The sequence below is a fragment of the Talpa occidentalis genome, unplaced genomic scaffold (genome assembly GCF_014898055.3).
Source record: "Talpa occidentalis isolate TD23 unplaced genomic scaffold, MPIMG_talOcc4v2.1 talOcc4.12, whole genome shotgun sequence".
In the NCBI taxonomy this organism is placed as follows: Eukaryota; Metazoa; Chordata; class Mammalia; order Eulipotyphla; family Talpidae; genus Talpa; species Talpa occidentalis.
Genome location: NW_023601212.1, coordinates 16,690,869 through 16,716,017, shown reverse-complemented (window position 1 = coordinate 16,716,017; position 25,149 = coordinate 16,690,869). Strand labels below are relative to the sequence as shown.

Sequence of the window (25,149 nt, the reverse complement as noted above, 5' to 3'; positions counted from 1 at the left end):
TCCCAGAACACAGGTGCCCCATGGCCTGGGGCAAGCAGGCTTGTGAAAAATCCTCAGCAAGTAGTGAGGGGTGGGTGGGGAGCCTTAGCCTGCTGTCCCAGCTGTATCACTTGGTGCCCTTGGCATGTCACTCTTTCCTCTGAGCCTCAGTTTCTCCCCCCGTTTAATGGGATGGATTGCAAGAAAGCTCTGGAGGTGGGGCCTTGCTTTATGCATGCAAGGCTCATAGTTACAACTTTCATCTCTCATGCATAAAACCAGGCAGCAGCCCAGCCTTATCTTCTAAAGGGCAGTGCGGAGGGGCAACTTTATCTTCACTCTTGTCTGGTTCACAGCCCCCTTTACTCATGGGGGCTGCCTTTGGGGCCCGTGATGCTTCCCTTCGCGGGGGAGGGAGGGGAATGGCTGGTGTGAGACCACAGAGACTTGCCAGTGTTTGTACCACTGATTCAAATCGAGATACTGACTTTCCGTCTCCTCTCTGTCTTGTTGAACTCATTCCAGTTCCCTCACCAAGCCCGTCTCCATCCAGAGCACAGTTGGTCCTTGAAGATTGATTTCGCAGGGAGGGAGGGCTGAGCTGGGGGGACCAGGCCCTGCTGGGGCAGGAGGGCCATGTCTGCTCACCCCCAGGGATAGATGAGTCCATCCCTGGCTTATCTGTCTCCTCTGCCAGGCTGTCCCCTAGTTTTCAAAATAGTCCCTCTCCTAGCTCCTTCAGGAAGCTGAGCGCCCTCCGGGTTGATCAGAGTGGGGCAGAAAGTGACTCGGTGCCCAGGGAACACACCCCCTTTATGGATCCATCATTTTTCATCCTGCCCCTGGGCAACTGCCCTAGGACGCCTTCTCCCCACCCCTGGTCTAGTGTCAGGGCTCTTCTGAGGCTCCCTGAGAATGCCTCTAGCCCCAGTGGGCAGATCAGCAGGTGTATTTGGGCTGAAAAGCACCGAGGGGCAAGAACTCTATAATTTCCTGTGTGGGATCTGTAAGAACACCAGCCCAAGTGGGCATGCAGCCCAACAAAGGCTTTTAAAAATTACCATGTGCTGTCCTTTCTCTGATTACAAAAGTAATACATATTCATGCTTAAAAATTTGGAAAAAACAGAAAAGCACAAAGAAAAAAATTCATCCATATTCCACTACCCAGGAGCAGCCACTATTAATATTTGAGGTGTATCACCTCACTGTCCTTTCCTTCTCTCGGTCTCTTTATCTCTGTCAGTTAGTAGTCGCCTCGTGCAATAATACTTTTCTGTTACCTACATCAGGACAGTGTAGTGGGAGTGTTTCCCACCCAGCAACTGCTACACAGTTGCTACACGGAGCAGGTGGCCAGGTGTTGGCCTGGGAAGCGCGGGCGCGTGGGCACTCATAGATGATGGCAGTGCTGGCAGAGCCCGCCGCACTGCTGCTTCCAGCCAACACGGGGATCATGAATTCGGTGCCAGAGGGAGGGCAGTGTGCACCCCAGGTGTCCCAAGGCTGTGACAGACAGGCCTCCCCAAGATGCCCTGCACAGGCCTCCCCAACACTTGTTACGTCAGTGCACCAGGAGCACTTGGGGCTGAAATGGGGCGAGGCCCTGCAGTCTCGTGAGAAATGTTTGCCACTTCTGAAGTACCTAAAAGAATGAAAATGTTGCCCCAAAGTGGGATTTTTACCAGCGATAACCTTTCTATTGGAGAACCTTACCTGGATGGCAGGGCTTATATCTAATTACGGATTATCTGGTCTTCCTCTTATAGTCAGCCTCTCCTGTCATGTGAGTCCCCTCCTCTCCCCTCGAAGCTGTAGGCCTCCATCCCAGAATATGTACCCTCAGCTTGCCACGCTGGCTTGAGAACCCACATCCATGAAGAGTCTCCATACCCATGTAATTAAATTTGGTTTTTCTTCTCATCTGTCTGATGCTAATTGGATTGCTCTACCAGCCAGTGTGGCAGGGGGAAATCTCCTTTTGGTCCCTATGGGTGTTTTGGGAGTGTGCCCCGCTGATCCTGCTGCTTCACTTGAGGTCCCTGTCTCTGCATCAGCTTCCTGCCTGTGTGGTGTTTTGCCCCAGCTATGACAGGCCCGTGGGAGGTAGGGAAAGTCACAGTACCTCCCCTTAGAGCCTCAAGATGACTTGAGACTTGTACATGGCTGTCCATGCATCACTGGAGTGAGGATCGGGGAAAGCCCTATCCCCAAAAGGGATGTGCCTCAGTCATGAGACCACAGCAAGCAGTTTAGCTAGTGGGGTAGGGCTCTGCGGCTCTCAGCCTCTAACAAATCATTACAGGATCTTGGTAGACAAAAGCTTATCTCCTCTTCACCTGCCCAGATTTTACTCTCTTCAAACTTATCTCGAGATGCTCTTCCTTTAACTACGAAAAAGACCCCAAGTAATCTGATTGAAAACTGGGCAAAGGACTTGCATAAACATTTCTCCAAAGATAATATACAGATAACCAAGAAGAATATGAAAAGATGCTTAACATCACCAACCATTAAAGAAACAAACCCCAAACCACAAACCACAACTTGATACCACCCTATGCCCGTTAGGATGGCTATTATCAAAAGCAGAAAGTGACAAGTGTTGTTGAGAATGTGGAGAAATTGGAACCCTTGGTTGCCTTGTAAAAATGCTACAGTTGCTATGGAAATAGGATGGTGGGTCCTAAAATAAAATAAAAAATGAAACTACCACATGATCCCACTTCTGGCTATATAGCTAAAAGAATGGAAGGCGAGATTTCAAAGAGATAACTGTACATCCATGTGGATAGCTGCATTTTTCTTAAGAACCAAGAGGTAGAACAATGCAAATGCCCATTGATGGGTGAAAGGAGAAAGAGTAGGCAGTGTCCACACGCAGTGGAAGATGGTCCATCAGCCCTAGAGAGGAAGGAAATTCTCAGGCTCCAATGTGGATGGGCCTTGAGGACATTGTGTCATGTCAAATAAGTCAGCCACAAAAAGACAGTTACTGTCTATGCCACTTATATTAGTTCATTGGAATACAGTTGACCCTTGAGTAACTCCAGGGCTAGGGGTGTTGACCCGGGATCAGTTGAAGATCTAAGCATAACTTTTGACTAGCTTGCCATTAACTGGAAACTTGGTAACATAAACAGTTGACAAACACATATGTTGTGGCAAACACGATGTGACAAACACATTGTATTCTTACAAAAAAGTAAGCTACAAAAAAGACAGTGTCATTAAGAACATCTTTTTTTTTTTTTTTTTACAATTTTTACAATTTTATTTATTGTATTAAAGAACTGGGTTAGGCCAGAGGTGTGGGGCTAAGAGGATTTACCAGAGACAGAGTGGGGAGCAGATTAGGAGGATTCACTGAAATACACTGCTGAGGGGAGCAGCGGGCGAGAAAGGAGAGGTCTGCTGCGCCATGTGGGTAGCTCCCTGGCTGAGGATTGAACTCAGGCAGTTGAGGTAATAGTACTGAGACTTAACCCCTAGGCCACCAGGGAGGCCTGAGAAAATCTTCAGTGGATTGTCATCCTCACTGTCTTCAGGTTGAATTGACCGAGGAGGAGGAAGAAAAGGGGTTGAAAAAAAATCCACTTGTGTGTGGACACGTGCAGTACAAACCCTTGTTGTTCAAGTACCAACTGTACTTAAATCCATAGAAACAGCAAATAGACTGGTGATTGCCAGGGACTGGTATAGGGGAGGGTTTAATGGGTATACAGTTTAAGGTGTGCAAGATGAAAAGAGTTCAGAAGATCAATTATCCAACAATGTGACTATACTTAGCACTACTGAACTGTACACTTAAAAATGGCTAAGGTGGTAAATTTCTATGTTATGTGACCTTTTTGGTAGCTTATTTTAAAAAAAAAAAAAAGGGTGTTCTTCCTGCTTTCTCTCATCAGCCCAATGAGAAGAGCTCTTCCTTACCTGGACCCCAAAGATGCTTGCACTTTCTGGGACTAAACTGACCTGTTACCTTTTATGTGTTTACACTGGAGTTTTCTTTTAGAGAAGTTCTTTGAAGGCACAGATCAAATCGTTACCTCTTTTTTCCCCCCATGGCACCTGACACAGCACAGTAATCATCATAGCAGCCCAATGAATATTTACTGAACGAATCCTGCACTTAGTGGTACACTTGCCTTGACACCTTTTGGTCGGTGGCCTGGAGGGTGATGGGCAGAGCAGAGAGCAAACATGAAGGAGCCCTTTAGGGGAGCGCCTAGGTGCTAGTCTGCTTTCCACACGTGGCCTGTGACTTGCTAAGGCAGCTGCATCCTACGCGTGCTTCGTCTTGCCTGTACCTCACATTGTTTCCACGCTCACCCACAGACAGGGCGACCAGGGAGTGCAGAGGCCCTGGATTCCCAATCTTGAACTCGAGTCAGACCAGAGGCACGGATGTTTCAGACTCTCTCAGAGGTTTTAGATTAAGAAATGCTGGAAGCCACTAACCCAGATCACCTGGGACATGTTCCTAATTTTACTTTTCTTTAGACTTCCTAGAGAAACAGATTCACAACTCTCCTCTGGAACACAGATCAATGTCTTACAAGTCTTCTGCTGGGGAAGTTTCTCCTGACCTCTCACCTTCATTCCCTCCGGCCGCCATGTAAACTTCTCTGCTGAAAGAGAGAACACTCCTTGCACCACATCCCTTATAGGCACTTTAAAAAATTGGACTTTAACAGAATAAAGATCCCTCACTTTAGGTCTCTGTGATTTTCTCCTTGCAGGTGGTTCCTCTGCTAAATTAATTGTCTTTTCTCTTGAAAAGCAGTCTTTTCCCCCAGTTCATGTTCCGTTTTTGACCTAACATGGCCACTCTTGGCCTTTGAATGGGTTTTGCTTCTAGTCGGGAATTAAATTTCCATAGCAACGCTGGCGGCCATCTTAGAATTGCTCCCCAGCCCTGCCCTCTCCAGCCCTGTGAGCCTCTAACACGATGAAGGCTCACTTGGTTAGAAGTCATGTGTGTATTCTCATTTCAGTCATGGCCAACAGCAGTGGCAACTCAAACTACTAACAGGATAAACAGAAAATACATGAAGGTGTCTGTCTGTTTTTGGTTCCTGGGGGCCCTGGGCTCCTGAGGAAACATTGGTGTTTACTTTTTAGCTTCACAGCATTTTTTATTTTAAAGCTGGGGACTGGAGGTTTTCATCTTATTTCTGAATCACTTGGGTCTTTTTCTCTAAGTGGGGCACCCTGCTAAGGTAGAAGCAGGAGAAAGTCCTGAATCCGAGCTTTTAGGATTTATCTGTTTGTTTAAAGGTTATTATTTATGACTGTTTTTAAGTAAACTATAAGAAGTGTGAGGCTTTTTCCCCCCTCAAACACTCCACTCAGCTTGTATAAGTAACTCTGAAAGGATCTTTGCCTGCTGGAATCAATTCCAGACTCTATAACATGGAACACAACACTCCCAATTCACTAGCCTCAACCTGCCTGCTCAAGTTGAACTTCCTCAACCCCTGTTGGCTTCCTACCCTCGAGCAGGATATTAGCATGTTGTCAGAACACACCCAACACGTCCCTCCTCTTTGCCCTAAGCCCCTGAACTTGCACTGCCCTTTCTCCCAACCTGCCCCTTGAAGTTCTGCTCCTTTAAGCAGAAGCAACTATGGTGTCATGACCTACTCATTGCCCTTAGCTCTGAGGGCCTAGAACCCCCAGAATCCATCCTGGACAGTGCTCCCAGCCACGGGTATCATTGTCCATTTGTTCCAGGGAGCCAGCCCGCTGTTATCCTTTTCTGTGGATGCCATTTCACGAAAAGATTGGGAAACACTGCTTTAAAAAGTCCACCCCAGCACTGTCACTCCACAAAACCTTTCCCAGACCCCCCAGCTGGAAGGCTCCATGCCAGTCCTTTTGGAGTGCCCTCTGATCTGCTTTGTGTTATGGGTACTGGTTGCATTCCTGCAGGCATCTTCCCAGCTCACCTCCCCACAGTGATTGGAAGGTTTTTGAGAAGTTTGTTCATGATTAATAGGAAATCGTGATTCATAGGAAATAGATTTTTGATCTTCATTCCTAGAACTCTAAAACCCTAGGAATTTCCTAAGTGTTGAAAGTTGTCTTTTGTTAGGTTTAATGAGGTGACTTTTAGAGTCCTCCTAGGTCACCTAACTGGCCTGCTTGCCAGTGGAACTGACAAGTGATTAGGGGGGTTGGGACTCTTGGGACTTTCAGTTATTCCCTCCTGAGAGGTCAGTGATTTAGGCAATGATGTCCATGCAATGAAATCTCCATAAAAGCCCAAGGGATGGGGCTCAGGGGCTTCTGGTTTGGTGAGCACGTGGAGATTTGGGGAGAGTGGCGTGCATGGAAACCTTATTCATCTCTTCCATCTGGCTGCTCCTTTTGTAATTAACTGGTGATCTAATCAGTGAAATGATTCTTTGAGTTCCATGAGCAGCTCTAGCAAATCAATCAAACCTGAGGAGGGAGTCATGGGAGCCTCTGATTTGGTCAGAATCACACATAACAACCTAGACTTACAATTGTGCCTGAAATGGGGGTGGGAGGTGGACAGTCTTAGAGGACTGAGCCCTTAACACTTGGGATCCGAAGTTATCTTCAGGCAGGCAGTGTCAGAATTGAGATGAATCATAGGACATTCTTTAGTGTCTGCAGAATTGCTTGTTGGATATATGTGAGGAACATTGGTCCACATGGGAATTTGGTGGAGAGAACACGGACGAGTCTGGAGTCATCTGCCATGTGCTCAGGATGCCTTAAATGTCTACTAATGTGAAGTCTAGAGTTTCTGTAACCATAGACTGTCCTCTTGGCCTAACTCCCTTGATATGCTGCTCTTATTCCAGTGAGCCCACCACTGTTCAACATGTTTCAGCATTTCTCTTTTGGAATTACTTTCAGAGAAGGTTTATGAACCAAAGAATAAAACTAGTCTCTTTTCTTTAGAATCAAACAAGGCGTATTTAATTTTCATTTTGTTGTCATTGTTAGTCAACAAATATTTATTGAGCCCCAGGCACATAGCTGTTTTTTAAAATCTAATATAAATGACAGTCTACCTTATTGGCAAGATTTAGCTCCAAATAAGTTTGGTCTTTTTCCAGAAATCGAATCTACCCTCAAAATATTAAAGGTTTACTATTTTTGAAGCAGATTCACAACAATAAAAGCAAGGAATACAAAATTGCAAAAAAAAAAAAAAAGAAACCTCAAAACTTCAACACTTCAACCAAAAAACAGTGGCAACATTCCAGGAATAAATACAGAGCCTCTCAAAGTATCCCTGTGCAGGGATGGCATTGCTGTAGATACTCTGGAGTGTGTGTTAAAAGAACCCAGTATCCCTGGTGGTGTAGGTGGTTGAGCAAAGCACTGTGAAGCTGTCCGCAGCCTCTGCAGTGCCTGTTTGATCCCCGCCAGCCTTGGAGCAACCCACATGGTGAGCAGACCTCTCCTGTCTTGCCCGCTGCTCTCCTCAGCAGTGTACTTCAACCAGTCTGCCTGTTCTGTTCCCCACTCTGTCTCTGGTGAATCCTCTCACCCTCCCACGCATCTGGCCTATACCCTGGTTCTTGTATAAATAAAATAAATCTTAAAAAAAAAAAAAGAACCCAGTGTCCCTGACTTATGCACACCTTGTGCAGGTGTATGTTACCTGGAGAATGATGCGTCAAGATAGTGTGTGGTTAGGTTAGGTTATGCCATTTGCTGCCTGCACACACAGCTCAGGTTCTGGTTCCGTTACCACTTGGGCTTCTTTTGGTGTCATTTAAAGTCTCTAGCAGTAAGTGGCTGTGTAGTGGGGGGATGGCACTGTGTAATGGGGAGATGGTCTCTACTGATAGTGCTCTTGTAAAGATTAGTGCCGATTCTGGCGCACAGATGCTCTGATTTCAAAGAAACATCTGTAAACATTTTGGGTTAGTATTTGCCACCCCTCCCTACCCCCCAAGAAAATAGAAGGACTAAGGAATAAATTTCTGCCTTCAGACTTTTGAAGACTTAGATTATAGACTGAATTTTGGATGTGCTTGTTTCCTTGGAGGAGAATACGGCATGTGGTTGCTGTGGAAATGATGTGGGGTAGAGCTCATGCAGAACTTCCCTGCAGAAGGGTGCGTGAATAGAGATGGAGGTGTATTCTAGCAGGATCCTAGCTTGGCTGAGTGCATTCAAGTAATTCCTGGACTTATTCCAGCAGAGTCGTCGTTTGGACAACAGCTGTGTGGGCTCTGTTTCAGAACACAGTCTGAATCTCTGTCCTCCTCCAGGCACTGGGCACGAGAGCCTGCTGGTCAACACTCAATTTCTCCAGAAAGCTTTCCCAGACAAACATGATTATGCCAGCGAATATGGTCGTCTTCTTGTGCCAGGCATGACACAAGCCCTCTCACTTAGTTACAGACCTCCTAGCCTGTAGCATAACGGTCCTTGTTTTAGGGATGAGTTAAGGAAGGCCCAGAGAGGCAGGCAAATTGATCAAGGTCACAAAAACAGTTAGTTAGGACCGAGCTATCCTAACACCCCAGCAGCTTATCACACCTTGGCTCTGTCCGCTTTAAGAACTCGAGGATTAATCCAAATGAGCATATTCCTCATGGAATTTACTATTTGTCCTGCCTCCTTCCACCCATGCCTAAGCTCCATGAGAGCAAAATTTTTTGTCTTATTAACTGCTGAAACCCTACTACCTAGAATAATGGAAGCCCACATACGAGATGCTTAGCAAATATTCGTCGAATAAATGAACCAACCTGTTGATACATGAATACATTGCTTTCCTACAATCTTTTTTTTTAAGCACATTGCTTTTTAGGGCTTGCGATACGTGTGTTCCCGCATTTTCTGACAGCCCTGTCTTGTGCAGTGGATTTCAATGACTGATAATAATCAACATACTAACTTTATTCCGGGAAAGCATATTCCCAGTCTGAAACCCTGTTTTCTGTGGATACTTACTTAGAGGCTGTCGAAAGACTTGGAAATCAGCTATGCTTGGAGTTGCCATGCTCATAAGGCCTGCGGACATGATTATCTGGTGTTCAATTTTGCTCCTGTCCAGTGACTTTGGAGGGGAGGTGCCCTGCTCTTTGCCACAGCCCCCTACCCCTATTGTTTAACATGAAGCTGCTCAGTCACCCGGTCACTAGATAGAGCCACAGAATTCCAGTCCAGCCCCGTTATCTCACAGTTGAGGAAACCGAGATTCAACGAGGAGGGCGACTTGCCAGTGGTTTTGTAGAGCAGAGCCGTGCGGAGCCTGGAATTAAGTGCTTCTCCACCTCCCAGCCCGGTGGGCTTTCTCCTTCACCAGGTGGCCGGGGCAGGGATACCTCAGCTCAACAGGAATGGGAACAGATATCATTGGTCCAGGGGATGGTGAATTTGGGAGCAAAGGGGCGGTGGAGAGGCGCTTGCCCTCTGCCACCACAGAGCTACCGCTCTCATTGGCAACCCCGTCCAATGATGGTATTTTCAGCAAATGGGAAGGAAGTAGGGCTTTCTCTTTCCCTCCCTCCTGCCCCCCATTGTAATTAGTTGTCAAAAAATTTTAGATGGAAGGGGGAATGCTCAGGTCCTGATGAGATGATACAGCAAAGATTTCATTTCATCTTGAATTTGACATTAAACTTTAATAGTCTCAAGGACAAGAAGCCAAGAGATATCAGATGTAATGAGATAAAGCAAAGTTTCTCTGACAGCAAATTTGATCACAAATGGGCTCCGAGATTGCTTCTTTGATATAAATGAAACATAATTCATCTTCCAGCACCCTGAATGGGCTTTCGGGCTGGGGATGAGGCTGGCATCTCCCTTGCCTGGTGCTGACAAGTGGCAGCACAGGGAGGCGGTGGAGGCTTCGCCGGACCCTGCTTGGGTCATTCTTCAGCCTGGGGAGAGAGGGAGCAGGTGGCAGAGCAGGGGTGGAAGGATCTGGCGGTGTGGCTGGTGGCTGTGGACACCTCCAGCTGAGTGGGGTTTGGTCTGAATGGTTCTTCTCAGGCTCAGAGTGGAAAAAAGAGTGTCTAATAGGCAGGACTCCCCTCATGGGTGTGGTCTTGGGAATTTCTTGGTTGGGGCATGGGAGGGGTACACTTGCTAATTCCTGAACACCCCCTCCCATCTCTGAGGTGTCTTCTTGACACCAGTCCATCCCTTCCATCCTTATGGCTGCCCAAATCCAGACTGGGGTGCTGCTAAATGGGGGTTGGTGGCTCTAGGTTCCCAGTACCCGTCAGTTTTCTTCATCTTGCATAAAATACACGGGCAGCCACCTTCCAGGAGGATGGCCTCCCTCAGGCTCTGCTACCTGGGTCAGCACACCAGAGGCTTTCAAGAAAAACTCATAAGGACTCTGAGTAACCCACATATTGTGGAGGGACCGAAGTAGCTGCCAGGGGTGGACTTAGGTGCTCTCGCAGGGGCCCAGCCTCACAGGGAAGAGTCTGCAGGCGAAGCTGAGGATGCCTTTGCACCAGTGGGTATTGTCTAGGGGGTGAGATCCCCAGTGGGTTCTGTCACTGCCTCTTCTGAGTGGGTCTCTTCAGCTGCAAGGCAGAAGGGAAGCTGTCTGTGTTCTGAGTGCTCCTACTGCCCACCCCTCCACCTCTAAACTGACTTTCTCAGCAATCCGAGGAGCCTGCCATGTATTGTTTGCTTATTGCCAGTTTGGGTTTCAACAGGGATCGGAAGAAGAAGTATATGGCAATGGCTGTCATGTTCAACCCTTTGACTCCTATGGCCACTCGCCTGGCCTAATGATCTTTGTAACATTGGATTCTGGGATTTGTGGGGTGGACATTGAGTGACTATAGCCTCTACTAGCCTCCCTCTGGTTTCTGCATCTGGAAGAAAACCTCAGAGAGGCCCCTGCTTTGCCTTGTAGAGGTGCTCAGAGTTGTGCCTTGTAGAGGTGGGAGGGAGAATTAGGCTGTGGCAGTGTGGGAAAGTGAATGCCGTCCTGCGTGGCTGATGTCTAGCTGCATGACCTTGGCCAAGAAACATTCCCTTTATGAACTGCGTTAGCTGACTGTGCTGCTGGAACAAAGCACCACACGCTGGGTGACTGAGGACAACTGTTCCACAGTCTGAGGCTAGCAGTGTGAAGTCGAGGTGTCAGAAAGGCCATGTTCACTCTGAAGCCTTAAGGAGGATTCTTCCATACATATTCCAGCTTCTGGTAGCTTTAGACACTCCTTGGCTTGTGACAGCATCACTCCAAATGACATGACACCCTCCCCTGTCTCTTCCCTCTGTGTGGTCTGTCTCCGTGCCCAAATTTTCCCTTTTCTTTTCTTTTTTAAAGGTTTATTTATTTATGCATACAAGAACTGGGGTATAGGCCAGAGGTGCGGGGGATGAGAAGATTCACCAGAGACAGAGTGGGGAACAGAGCAGGCAGACTAACTGAAATACACTGCTGAGGGGAGCAGCAGGCGAGACAGGAGAGGTCTGCTGCACCATGTGGGTAGCTCCCTGGCTGGCTGGGGATCAAACATGTGCCACAGAGGCTATGGATAGCTCCACAGTGCTGTACTTAATCCTTTGCACCACCAGGGAGGTCCCAAATTTCCCCTTTTCATAAAGATACCTCATATCAGATGCTCCCCACCCTAGTGACCTTATATTAACTTCATCTCCTCTATAAAGGTTCAATTTCCAAATAAAGTCACATTCTGAGGCACTACGGGGTTTGGGAGGATTCTTCCAGGGCAGGGGGCCATATTTCAATGCAGAACAGGAAACTTTGTCTTTTTCTTACAAAATGGAGGCTGAACTTGGCATCCTCCGTCACGGACCTCCTGTGATCCTGTCCCACTCTTCAGAAACTTCCTTCCCCCTTTTTTTTGTCACTGTAACTAAAAGAAAATTAATTCCTGAGCCAAAGGAAAGGGAGGTTTTCATCACTGTCAAACTATAGCCTCTCTGGGCTGCAGGTTAAATTGGCAACATTCAGCCCCCTGCCCAGAGACTCTGACAGGGCTGACCAGAACCTTAGGATCTGCATTTTTTACTTGCTCCTGGTGATTCTAACACTCATGGTCCTTGACCCTTAGTTTAAGAAATTCTGCTTTTTACAGTGTATCTGTGCACTGAAATGCCAGATCACACACCCACAGATGAATGAATTTAATTTGTCAATTACACCTCCATAAAGATGGGGAAAGAAAGAAGTACTGCTTTGCCTCTTGGTCTGGACTTGGGTACAAGCCTGTCAGGTCCCTAAGAGGTGGCATGTAGGTGTGGACAGGGGACTGGAAGAAAAGCAATTTGAACTTCCTTAGACCTCTGCACTTTGGATCCACTGCCCAGGCAGGAGTTAGAGTCCCACACAGAGACTGTGGCAGGGTCCCCCCAGTGTGCATGCTGTTTGAGACATTCTCGTAGTTTCCAGGGAGAGAATTGTGTTGTGTGAAGGAGGCAGGGGCTGCTGGAAGAGGTACCTCCACCACCTCAAGGCCTATGACAAACACCTTTCATTATCACTGAGAAGAATAAATCACATTCTGGGTCCCAGTTATCTTTTCTTAATTGGTAAGACGGGACTGATTTATTTGTTAATTACCAGATGGAGGCACACACAATAACGTGGTTTACTTTATTTATTCTAGACAGTGGTGGATTTCTGGAGAAGCGCCTGGGGTGCAGAAACTGCCTGAAGGAGGAGCTGGAATAATGGATGTGATGGGGAGATGAGTCATCCTGAGCCTCAGTGCTGCACCTGTTCCCCCAGGTATGTCCTACAGCCCTCTGTTGAGGTAATCAGTGTCACTTCCCCACCGGGCTGCAAAATTTTGTTTGGTCTGGTGAAAATCCAAAGGTATTACTAAAAAGCCCAGATTTTCCTCCCTTTATTTCTTTATATATACTCTTCCACGGGTGGGAGCTAGTTAAGCCCACACATGGCAGGCACTATGCAGTGAGCTGGAGAGCACCAGGCACAACCCTTGCCTTCAGAGATCAGTGGCCCCCTCCCATGTGATGGGGTAACCCTGGAAGGGTTCTTTTTTAAAAAGTGAGATACAATTGATATGATGGCTTGGTTTGCTGCATGTTTTATATCACTGTGTGATTGCTAGACTAGCATTAGCTGACACCTTTATCATGTCACATATTTATCATTTCATTTGTGTGTTATAAACAGCTACAATTTAGTCTCTTAGAATCTTTGATGTTTTAATGCAATATTATTAACTATGCTATGTTGTGTATTAGATCTGCAGAATTCATCTACTAGTTGTAAGTTTGGTTTGAACCCTTAAACAACATCTCCCCAATCCCTACATTCCCCCCCCCCCCAAATGCCTGGTAACTGCTCTGTTTTTACAGGTCTGGTTTTTGTAGATTCCACATTTTCTGCATTTAAATGATATCATACTGTATTTGTTTCTTGCGGTGTGGTTTATTTCATTTAGCATAATGCTTTCAGGATCTGCCATGTCATTGTAAATGGCAGGATTTCCTTTTCCTGAATAATATTCCATTGTTATACATACATGTGTGTGTGTGTGTGTGTGTACACACCCACACCCACATATATTGTATCTTAGATAATATATGCACCACATATACACACCCACATATATGTTATATAATATATAACATAATACATACCCATATATATTATATGGTAAACATGTATAATGTATAACATAATATATACCTATATATATTATATAATATAACACAAACACATACACCATGATTTCTTCAGTCATCGAGGGACACTTCGGTTGTTTCCCTACCTGCCTATCATGCACAATGCTGCAATGAACATGGGCATGCAGCTGTCCCTTTGAATACATATTTTTATTCCTTTGGATAAATACCCAGAAGTGGGATTGCTGAATTATATGGTAAGTTCAATTTTTAGTTTTTTGAGGGACTTCCACAGTATTCTCTATAATGGCTGCACCAATTTACATTCCCACCAACAGTGTGCAAAGGTTTCCTTTGATCCCCGTCCTCACTGGCACTCATATTCTGGTCTTCTTGATAAAAACCTTTCTGATAGGTGTGAGGCAATACTTCACTGTGGTTCTGATTCTTCTTTCTCTGATGATTAGTGATGGTGAACACTTTTTCATATATCTGTTGGCCATTTGTATGTCTCCTTTGGAAAAATGTCTGTTCAGGTCCTTTGCCAAAAGGGCTGCTTTTTTGACCCTGTTCCTCTCTGCTCAGTGGGAGGAAACATGAATCCACTACTGCAGGATGCTCTGCAGAAGCTCGGCTCAAAGGCTCAAAGGCAGACCCAGCCACACTGAACACCAGTGAGGCGCCTCCTCCAGGATAGACAGAGCTAGGGAGAGCGAGCCACCCCCGGAGAGTTGGGGAGCAGTTGGTGTCTACCTTGGGAGCTTGCCTCAGGGCAGAAGCCTGGGCTTGCCTGCTCTGGAGGGGGCTTGCAGCCTCCAGCCTGGATGTCCTGGGCACTGTAGATCTGCCTCCTCCCCAGGTCTGTACCTTTTAATTCTAAAGGTCTCCCCAGGTACCTTTCCTTTGTCCATAGATCAGTTCTCTTCAAAAGATCAGCTCGTAGATGACACGTCAGGGCTAAATGTCAGAAGTTAGCCAACATCTACATATTCTGTAATTTGAAGAGTTCTGTGACTCCTATTACCTTGCGTACAACTCATCCTCACAGTAAGCCTGTGAGGTGGCTACTATAATCGCCTTCATTTTACACTTGAGGACATGGAGGCATGAGGAGAGAAAGTTTTCCAAGGTTTCTCAGCTGGCAAAGGGCAGAGCGAGGGTCTGGGTCTGGAGCTGGTATTCTTGGTACTTCTGTTACCCTTCCCAGGAGTGTGTGAGCCTTGTGCATGGCCAGATGCACGCCTACAGCCACACAAATGCCCCCCTCCCCCCACCCTCCCCAGGCTGCACACACTGTCACCTGGGTGAATGCCAGGACACAGTGGGGCTGCCATGAGAGGCCAGATTTGCCTTTGCTGGCCTACTGGCCCATTCCATCCTACCTTGCTAGGACCCCTTCTTCTCTTCTGAAGGGCATGTGGACAACATTTTCAAGCTGAAAGCAATAGCGTCCGGAACAAAACAGTTGTAGGCAGGGGCCAGAAAGGCTGTGGGCTTGGGCTCTAGAGCCAGAAAGCCTGTTACCGGCCTGCTCCCCTTCCCCCACGCAAAAGTGTGGGGTCTCTGACAAGTGACTCTACCTCTTCAGGCCTCCGTTTCTTCCTGGATTAAATGGAGTCTGTAGTATTAATTCTCGTATAGTTATTATTGAGATTAAGTTAGGTGATGCGCATAGAGTGTTTGTCAATGCTGTGTGCAGAGTAAGTAGTGAGTGAATGGTGATGATGATGAAGATAATGATGAAGATAATGTAAATGTAAATATCCTCATTACTAGCTTTGGGAAGACTATGGCCATCTCTCTGGTGCAGAGGACTCTGCCTGACAGCTAAGGAGGAAACAGCCCTTAGCAGATGTGCAAGGCTGGGGGCAATTTCAAAGCATTGCCCTCTTGGAGGTCAACCACGTGTCCACTCACATGCCTGATCCTCCTGCGTGCTGGGGAGCACTTTGATGGTGAGTCATGCAGAGTGGCAGTGCCAGCTTCCACCTCCTTCTATTCAACTCGGCAGAGCTCTTTGCTTCAGTCTATGAAAACAGATGGTATAGGTAATTAGAAAGCCAAACAGCTTTGCTAAGACCCCCAAGAAGGTAACTTTCTCTCAAGCATTCATAATAACTACATTGTGTCCCAATTAGGTGTGGGTCCTGCACACAACAGCCAGAGTGATCCTGTTAAAGGGTAAATGAGATCATGTCCCTCAGCTGTTTCAAAGGGATCCCTAGTTCATTGAAAAAAAAAAAAGAGGGAGAGAACGCCAAGGCCTTACAGATCCAATAGACTCTGACCTTTCATACCTTCTGGAATCTCATCTCTTGATGCTCTTTCCTGCTCACTGCTTTAGCCACACTAACTAGCCTTCTCTGTACAGCAACATATCAGGGCCATCTGATAGTGGGCAAAATATCATATTGGCCATCTCCTCTGCCTGGAATGCTCTCTCCTGGATATCCTCATGGCTCCCTCCCTCCCTAATGTAATTGTTCACATGTTCTCATCTCCATGAGGACCACCCTGACCACTTGAATTTAGAATTGTAAACCCTTTTCTGCCCCGTTACCTTGTTCTGCTTTCCATTGAGAACACTTCTGATATATTATGCAATTGTCTAATTTATTATGTTCTGCCTGCTTTCCCAAATAGAATATAAATTTTATGAAGACAGGGATTTTTGTTTTGTTTAATGCTTACACTAGTATCTGGCACATAGTAGGAGTTCAAAAAACATTTGGTGATAGATAAATGCTTTATGTGAATTCTCTTAATAAATATTCAAGGTAGGTAGTATTATCCTCATATTACAGATAAGGAAGCTAAGGCCCAGAGAGAGAAAGCAATTTTTTTGAGGCTACAGCTAAAAAAAAAAAAAAAAAAAAGATGGTGGAGCTTATTTTGGAATTTAGTATCGTTTTAGACCTGATATAGGGACAATTTTCCTACTGTGCTGCTTCATTGGTCTACACCTCTCTCTCTATTCTATCCTTTTCTCCCTCCCTCTTTCTCCCTCTCGCTCTCCCCCAGGCACTATGATGGACTTGTGGATTCAATGGCGGAAAGACAGGCCTCCAAGGTGCTCCATTCAGGTCTGTAGGCAGGAAGTTGGTTCTAAGCATGACTGAGCTGGAAAATTTGGGGCGATTTTCTCTGCATCCTGGCTTCTAGTAATAATACTCCATTTTCATCTAGTCTATATACCACAATAGCCACAACGCTGTACACAAATCTCTACATAGGAGGAAACAGTCTCCTCTGAATATTTTATTTGGTGCCGACACAGTGTGGGTCCCCTGAAACTTTTGGCACAAATTATAGGTGAGATAGGGGATGCTTGAAGCCAGAGATAATCATTATGTTGCTGCTTTAGTTAAAGATAGCCCTGGCTGGAAATCACAAGGGAGAAAAATAATCAAATTGCTCTTCTATTTATGTGCAATTCCAAAGACTAAAGGTTAGTTTTTTCTAAGTCTCGATCTGTGAAGTGCCCAAATAAGAGGATAACTGGACCTGGTTTATTGGTGTGAGATGCAGGTTTGTGAAATGCTTTCTTATTAGTGAAATGTCAACATAATTTCATTTCTTGTTATTATTTCTAGGGATAATAGTTAACATTTGTTGAATGTTAACACAGTGCCAGGCCTGTGCTAAGTGCTTTACATATATTATTTGATTTAATGATCACAGTACCCCCATAGACAGGTAATATTCATTCTCTCTTTACATAGAAGGAAACAAACTGGGAAATAAATTAGCAAAATAACATGTCCAATCTAGACCTGTGCCTGGAATACAGTGGGTGCTCAAATGATGTTAGTTCCTTTCTTAAGAGTACGCTATGGTTGTAGAAACCTTGAACTTTCCTAGACACACCTGGAGTCCATTAGTATTTGCTGCCTGTACCACCTCTTGGGTTAATGAGTTTTATAAGCTGACAACCAGCTGTGCCAAGCAGTAGTTCTGCCTTTTATTTGTTTTAAACTACCTATTTCAGACTTCAAGTGGTGCCTCTGTAGATCCAGCGATTCAGGAGCTGATGAACACATTCATGTTCATCTTCGATAACCCTTAATCTGGCAGCCATTTGTTGTGCACCTGCTATGTGCCAGGCCTTGTGCTGCTCTATGTGGCTGCAAAGAAATCATCCCTGACCTTAGGGAGTTCTCCCTTAAAGGACTTTGATTACTGGATTCTGTAATATAGTTGTGAAGGGATGGACTTTGGGACCAAGGGATGAGCAGAGGCACTGCATTTGACCACACAGGGTGCGTACCCCACAACTCCAGGGGGTGCCAGCCACAGCGGATGCAGCTATGTACTGTGGAGTTGTGGGGTGCACGGCCTGCATTTTCCCTTGCGGCAGCTTTGTAGCTGCTGGGGGTGGTGGGAGTGTCACCAAGCCATACTAATATTTTCTTTACAATTCTGTTTTCTTATTTGTTATATGGTCATCCCACCACCTTGCCCACAGAGTCACCTTGACTGGTAAGTGAGATCATGCATACCAAGGGGCGTGAAGGTTAGTGTCTGGCACACAGGAGCAGCCGAATCAACAGGAGCCCTTGTCATCTATTCTTTTCAGATTCAGGAGTGTGCTCTACAGCGGAGTGAGATTTAAACAGGTTTGCCATTTTCTGGGAAGATTCAGGCTCCCCTCCTACCTGAGAACCTGCATATGCCTTATTGAGGTGTTGGCGCTAATCAATAGAAATAGTGTTCCTGACTGCTGCTGAAATTAGAAATCTCATTTGAGATCCTAATGGTGAAATGTCTGCACAGGACCCTCCCCATCTCTTCCTTAAAAAGCTTAGACAAAATAATAAGGAACACTATTGTTATTGTTGTTATTATTTAATATACATTCAGCATTTGTGGTTTGCCAAAATCTTTGAATACAACCACTCCATGCCCCCTCCCCACCTCAGATCTGGGTGATTTGCACAAATCGTGGTGATTCTTCCAAGATACAGAGGCAGCTATCTCTTTAATTATTTCAAACTACCCCGATCTCAGCCTCTTCTCTGGACACACCCTGGTTCTTCCCTCAGGAAATCATTTTCTGGGGAGCTCTCTTTTTTGGTGCTATTTTCACTCTAACCCCTGGGCCTGGAGGTGAAAGAGGAACCTGTGCTTCTCACTCTTCTGGGTAGCCTCTCTAGGACTCCCTGCTTGGAACTCAGGTCTTCAAAGTTGTGGCTCTGTGATGACTCTTGGTGAGTCTCATGACTCATTCCTTCAAGGTTTCAGCTCCCCTCCTACTGTCACTCTCTCCAGTGCTACCTCTGTCGAGATTCTTGGTGGTTTCAATTCACTTGAACCTTCCATGGTTGGCCTCTCAGTTCTTTGACCTCTACCTCTGACCTTTTTTTTCCTTCTCTCTCCACTCCCATGGCCATCCCTGCCCTGTCATTGCTGGCAACCCCCGCCCCTCTGAGACATACATGCTAAGGATGTATTCTGTGACATCCACTTTTATTTTTCTTGGTCACAAGATCTAGTACCTCGACTCTGACATCCCTTCCCCACACTAGAACATAGGATTCCTTCATCCAAATGCCCTTGGGGATTCTTGGCCTTCTTAGGTGCTGCTTATGCCTATGTCCTGCTTAAATTCCATAGCCCACCGTGACAGTCACACTGTGGCAGACCTCTCTGCCCTTTGTTCTTCCTCTCTTTGCATTGGAGGAGCAAAACCTTAATGCTGATCAATCCAACCTTTGTTGGCTTTGAGCTTACTTATGGGTGGCTGACCATGGCAGGAGAAAAATACATCTTTATCTGACTTCACATTCCTGAGTCAAGCCTTGGGACAGGCCCCAGTGCTGCCCAGTAATCTTGCTATATCCTCCCATCTTCCTTATCCTCCATGACAATTGTGTCCCTTCTCCCCTTCCTCAATCTGCAGCATCTCCTCCCCTCTCTTCATTCTCAACTACTAAGCTCTACTGCTGCCATCCCCTCCAGCCCATCTACCCACACACCCACACACCCATGTCCCTGTCCCTGCTTCTCCTTACCTGGGGAGTGGCCCAGGTGGCTCAGAATGTTCTCATCCCCCACTAGATTTCGAAGTGCATCACTGGGCTATTCTCCATGCTTCCTCCTGTCTGTATCACAGATCAGGAAATACCTGCATAAGGAATTAATTAATTGAATTAATAATTATTATAATAATGATGAACTTACAGTGATTTGCAACTTTTTTAAAAAAAAATATTTATCTATGCATACAAGAGCTGGGTGTAGGCCAGAGGTGCAGAGGGTGAGAGGATTCACTAGAGAGAGAGTGGGGAGCAGAAAGGTTAGATCTGCTGAAATACACTGCTGAGGGGAGCAGTGGGGGAGGCAGGAGAGGTCTGCTGTGCCATGTGGGTCACCTCCCTTTTTGGCTGGGGAATTGAACTTGTGCTACAGTGGCTGGTGATAGCTTGATAGCCTGTCTTTAACCCTTGTGCCATCAGGGAGGGCTCTATTTGCAACTCTTTAGGGGTGGTCACCATTAATTTATCTTCCAGAAATCTGATGAGGGAGATTTTATTATCCTCATTTTGCAGATGAAACTGAGGCTTGCTCTGATAGTCCCAGGTCATGCTGCTGGGAACAAAGCCAGAACTTGACTTTGTCATCAGTCCATCTAGGTTCAAATGCTCACTCCTCTGCTTCTTTCTGCACGTGAGTCCTTAAACATTTTCCATAATCTCTTGAAGACTAATTTCTTTTTCTGTAAAATCGTGGTAATAATAGTTCTCATTTCATAGAGGTGTTGGGAAAAGAACAAGACAGTCATTGGCAAGTCACTGGTGAGTAGTGAGTCCTCGATACATGTTAGTCTTTCTTGCTCTTATTCTCCCTATTTATTGTTGCCATTGTACCCCATTGAGGAAGCAAGAAATAAAAATGTGGTGAAGGGATTCTCTTTGGGAATCTTTATTTTCTTTTGGCATCTCTAGATCAGGGATCTAGTGCTACTTATAGCATTCTTCTGAGATCTGGAAATTTAGTATTAAAAAAAGCAAGCCCAATCTAGCCCTTGTCTCAACACCTGTATGTTAGTGTTAGTGTGTATGTGGGTGAGTGTGTGTTGCTTGTGCCCGTGTGTCTTTATTTTCCATTTACCTAGAAAATTGATAGATTTCCAATTTAGAGCCAAGGGGGGACTAGGAGGGAGAAGGAAAATGGAGCTGCCCATCAAAATTAGCAGGGAAGTGGGTAAAGGTCATTTGATCACAGCTTGGCTGCGCTCTGAATTAACCTGCATAACAGAGACTTGTTGAGTTTGCAGCTCTTTAAAGTGCATATTAACACCAGGAGAGAGGCAAGGAGACACCCAGAGAGAAGGTCAATTTGTGGTTGCTCAGACCAGCAGGACTCCTGGAGAAACTTGGCTGGAGGAGCCAGCCTAGGCCTTTGGGGTTACCAGCAAGGGAGGAACAGTCTGGTCTACAGAGGAGCCCAGGGTAACTCCCCAGGGGCTGCTTTTAAAGTCTGGCTGGTCCTGGGAGAACCTGGCATTGGAGCTGGGAGGGGCTTCCTCTGGAGCTGGAGCTGCTGCAGAAAGAGAATGGGAGAGAAGTGAGCACTGCATCCAGTGTGGCAATTGCAGATTCATTAATCGTCTGTGGGGAAAAGAATGGGAGGCATTTATATGATAAAGATGCTGGGAAATTAGAGGGAGCAGCAGTGCTGTTTACTGTTTTTATTTTATTTTTATTATCATTAAATTGCTTCAAGTCACCTGTAATTTTCCTAGGCTGTCACAATTACAAATCTTGGAGGATTACACAAGACATGCACAGTCAGAAAGGTATAATTTAAACTTTCAAAGGTCTGAGGGCCCCAGCTCCTTTTTATTACCTCCCTGGCAGTTGGCCCTGATGGGTTGAATTAAGTAGCACCCCCCCACCCCCAAGCAGTTTCCAGCACCCACTAATGTGGGAGGGGGAGCTAGACCTTGAGGGTACAGCTGTACCCTGGAGGAAGGAGGCATCACCTGGGACTAATGATCCACTTTCATATTCTTGCTTTGCTCCAGATGATTCTGTGTCTCAGTCTTCCCATCTGTAACATGGGGAGGTTGATATGTAATTTACAAGCTTGTGATTTGGCTTCTATGGGACTCCTGTGTTCCGACCCCAATTCGCTGACACCAACTGACTGTCCAGCAATTCAGTTGAATTCTGGTACTACCTGGAGTTACCATCAGATCCCACAAGTTAAAGGTTTTATAAGGTCCCTAGCAAGATCTTACCTCAGATGCTGGCTGCAAACAGGGTCATTGTCTTACCAGAAATTTTATCTGACTTAGCTACAAATGAAGGAGTTCCATAAACTTCCTTCAGGTTTGATAATTTGCTAAAACAACTCTTGGATTTCACCGAAAGTACTCTGCTTGTGATTACTGTTTTATTATAAAGCATATAACCTGCAAACAGCCACATGATCTCAAGTTGGGGACAGGGCACAAAATCTCCATGTTCTCGTTTCATAGAATCAGGTTGAATCACCCTTCAGGCATAGGAGTGTGGTCACCAACCAGGAAGTTGGTTGAAGCACTGAGCTTCAGTGTCCAGAGTTTTTGTATGAGTTTTATTGTGTAGGTTTGGTTGATTGAATCAATAATCACATGATGGAGCTTAATCTCCAGTACTGTTTTCCTTACTCGCGTTTGGGAGTGGGGGTGTTACATGGCACTGGAAGTTCCACCCACTTATACCATTCCTGGTGTTTCTGGGATACCAGCCCCTGCCTTGAAGCTATCTAAGGTCCTTTAGGAACATAAACTCAGGTTTCATTGAAAGGGGCTCTTATGAAAAACAAAAGACACAGCCATCAGGAAATTTTAATGGTTTTTGAAGTTCTGAGCCAGAACTGTGGACAAAGAGCAGATACATTTTTTTTTTTTTTATCATATCACCGTTTTCAAACTATAGTTTTCTTGGGAAATCACTCAGAACATATTGAAAATTCAACTTTCAGGGCCCTGGCCTCCAGGTGGTTCTGATATAGTAGGTCTGGGCTAAGACCCACAAACCTGCCTTTCCACCGCACTCCCAGTGGGTGTTGATGCTGGTGGTCTATGGATCACTCTCAGAGAAGTGCTGATGTAATAGAATGTACAGTAATATGCATGAAATTGCTCTGAAAACTGTGACATTCATCACAAACATTAGGCATTACGAAGACTGTGTCCTCCTTTGAACAGATCTGATTGCTGGATATGTTTTAAGTGTAATTATAATTAAATAGCAATGTTAAAGGAAGCCTAGGGGCCTTCGGGAGTCTTGTTCCCTGGAACTCCTAGAAGAGCTGCAAAATGGGGTGTGCAAAGCCTAATAGGGTTGGCCATTTGCAGTGCTCCCTGAGTGATTCCTGCTAGCACCCCCTCCCTTCCCCTGCTATCTCTCCTGCTCTTCACCATGATGGGTGAATCCCATTTACTGCCTTCACCCCTGCACTCCTAGACTGACTATGGGGAGGGTATAGACTGGGGCCTTTACAGATCTAGGACCTTAGCTGTGACTCTAAAACTCTTCGCAAGCTTTTAATTCAGTTTCAGTGTGTTGGATATTTCCAAAAGAACTGCAGAATTACCTGAATCAATATTTTGGCGGGGGGGCGGGGGATTGGCCAAGGAATTAGTATTTTAAACAAGCTCCCAGAGACCTTGACCCCCACCCCCCACTCCCTTGGCTGACCTCATCTCTAGTTTTCTGGATCATCTAATGAAGGTTAATAAAGGCCAGCCTTCGGTTTGGCAGGTGTAGGCCTCAGTGGTTGTTGGTGGAATACATGAGGGCCTCCTTAAATACATTCAATTTTCCTTTTCACCAACTCTAAGTTATTTTTGTACCTTCCTCTGTCTTTCTATTTCCTCCCCATTTTCCGACCAAAGCCCCAGTAGGACTGCTGGGTTTTTGCGTCTTCTTTTTCTCTCGGGTATTCTCTCCTGTCTTTCTTTCTAATAGTTTTACCCCCCACGTAACCAGTTTCCCCAAGTCCTCCTTTCAAGGCCCGCTTGCTCTGTTCTCTTTCTCCTTATCTCTGATTAGATCTGCTACCTTCCTCCTAGATTAATGGCATCACCATTCTCTCACCTTCTCCTCACCCCAGCCTTCTTTGGCTTTTCTCTCTCCCTCATTTCCACATCAATCTGTGGCTCAATTCTCTTTGTTTTACCTGATCTTTGTCTCATATCCACTTTCTTCTCCCCTCCCCTTGTAACCCCTCTGTCAGACCTTCATTTCCGTAAGTTAGGTCTTCTGCAGTAACTTCTACTCTCTGATTGATGTCTGCCCTCCAAATTACACTGAATACTTGGCCCCATTAGTCATTTTAAATCTAAGCTCCTTTCATACCATTACCCGGTTCAAAATGTTTCTCCAATTCCCCATTCCTAGTAAAATAAGCTTCCCAATCTTTAGCCTCCACAGTTTGACCCCTACTTATTTTTCCAGATTTATCTTTCACTGTTCCCCTAAATTGCAATCTTCCAAAGATCTTAGATTCCTGCCTTAGATTCCTTCCTAGAACTAAACTCTTGTCTCCTCATCCTTACCCTTGACTTTTCTCCGAGCATCACTGCTCCCCTCACCTCCCTATGCGTTTAACTCATTTCAACCACAGTGGCACCTGTTTCAGGAAGCCTCCATCACCCCCAGACATAAGGGCACCCCAGACCCTCCAGAACCTACCACTGGTCTCTGCTCTGCTTTGCTCTGTGGTTATGTCCATATATTTCTTCTGAGGTGATCAGCTCCTTGGAGGCAGGTACAATATCAACTGTGGCACTTCTGATGACAGTGGTTACTGTACTTGCTGCTTGAGCAAGGTAGTAATAGACCCTCCGCATACAATAGCTTTAAAAGTTATCACCATACTCTGGTAGAGGAATTTCTTCATTTTAATAATATGGAAACAGAGGCTTAGAGAGCCCTTTGCACTAAGTCAAAAACTGACAAAATGGCACAGATGAGACTCAAGCCCAGGCTTCCTGCACACCTACTCTCGTTCTATCCAACTCAGCTCCTGAGGCAGAGAAGAAAGCCCACATTTTAATGATCAGTGACCACAGCCAGTGTCAGCAGAGCCTGACCATCCTGTGAAATAATACATGTGAAAGCAACTACCAGCTCAGTGTCTGGCACATGTGTGGAGCTGGATCTAAAGGTACTTGTGAAATGGATAGACCCAATGTCTGGCCCACGCCGTGTTTGCTTCCAGAGTGGTGGCGGTGACCCACCTATGATGGGAGCTGGGGAAGGAACCCTGGGCCAGGACCTTCCTCAGGCTCAGCCAAATGCAGTGCCGATGACCTTGAGCTAGTCCAACAGCCCCCTCCAAACCTCATTTCCCCAGAGTGAAATGAAGAAGCCAGATGACTTTTTTCCAATGGTCTTTCCAACTCTAAGAGGGGAGGTGATGTAGGGGTCAATGAGTTGTAAACAGAAAGCAAATGTAAACGGAAGTGATTATTTTAATACCTTAGATCCTTCCTGTAGCCAGAGCATTTCTCTGTGGTCCTTAGGCAGACAGGAAGATTCTCTGTTCGGAGGTCAAGTCGCTGGCTCTCCTGAGGCACAGGTCTCAA

The 25,149-nt window shown here is 45.8% G+C and overlaps 1 protein-coding gene across 1 annotated transcript in view; it reads left to right on the top strand.

The window, feature by feature from the left end:
• BUD13 (BUD13 homolog) overlaps positions 1-25,149 on the top strand; it is a 564,524-nt gene that overhangs the window by 212,635 nt on the left and 326,740 nt on the right. Inside the window, exon 10 of the transcript XR_008551042.1 lies at positions 12,581-12,702. The gene's annotated coding sequence lies outside the window, so the exon portion shown is untranslated. The remainder of the gene's footprint in view (positions 1-12,580; positions 12,703-25,149) is intronic.